Source organism: Saprolegnia diclina, assembly GCF_000281045.1.
Source record: "Saprolegnia diclina VS20 unplaced genomic scaffold supercont1.74, whole genome shotgun sequence".
Classification (NCBI taxonomy): Eukaryota; Oomycota; class Saprolegniomycetes; order Saprolegniales; family Saprolegniaceae; genus Saprolegnia; species Saprolegnia diclina.
The window spans coordinates 5,438-6,290 of record NW_008246141.1 but is presented as its reverse complement, the minus strand read 5'-3'; positions in this window follow the sequence as shown (position 1 = coordinate 6,290).

Below are 853 nucleotides of genomic sequence, written 5' to 3'. Positions count from 1 at the left end.
CTCGGCCATCTCGCCACCAACACCACGTCCATGGGTGGCAAGAGTCTCCTCCGGTCGAGCAGTCGATTTGCTTTTCAAAATGCATCACTACAAGATATTCTCGTGACCGAAAAGGTGTTGCCACCTTGGCCGTGGAGTGCCAACTATAAGCTGATGTCGTCGTATCTTGGGCCATTTGGATCGATCGACATGGTTTACGTCAGCGTCCCGTCGGCCTTGCAAGAGGTGATATCTGGCTTCAGCACGGCGGTGACGAAAGTCCGGCTCCTCAATCCAGTGCAGTATGAAGCAACTGCGATGACGGCACAAAGCCAAAGCGCGCTAGCAACGAGAGACGCCGACGCGCGGGTCGTGCCAAGATGTCCAGCTGGCTGCACCCGCATGTCCTTACTCGCCACGTGAAACGGTTGAGGAGCCCCGTTTCGTCAAATGGCTCGACGGAGCCTTGGACAGGCGCCTCGGACACGGTGACCTCCATACTGTCGATGTGCCAAATAGTATTGGAACGTGCTTGTTCAAGAGCCCGATACAACAACACCAGTACAATTAGACAGACGACGCGTTGTCTTCTATATGCGTAGTGGCTGAAGACATAATTTCCACAAGCATATCCTGTATAAAGCGATGAGCGTGTATCTGGTAGCGTCGGGAGATACGCGAGAAAGGCTGTTGCGGCCTCCACGCGACGTATGCACGAAGAGCGAGACGAGTACGACTCGAGGGCGCAGACCGCCGACGCGTTGGTCGATCGCGACAAATTGGCCAAGTGCGCAGCAAAGAGTACGTGATCACGAGACGGCACAAGACCGACTGCAGGACGTGAGTCTGTGCAGGTGGCCTCGTAGTTGTCGGC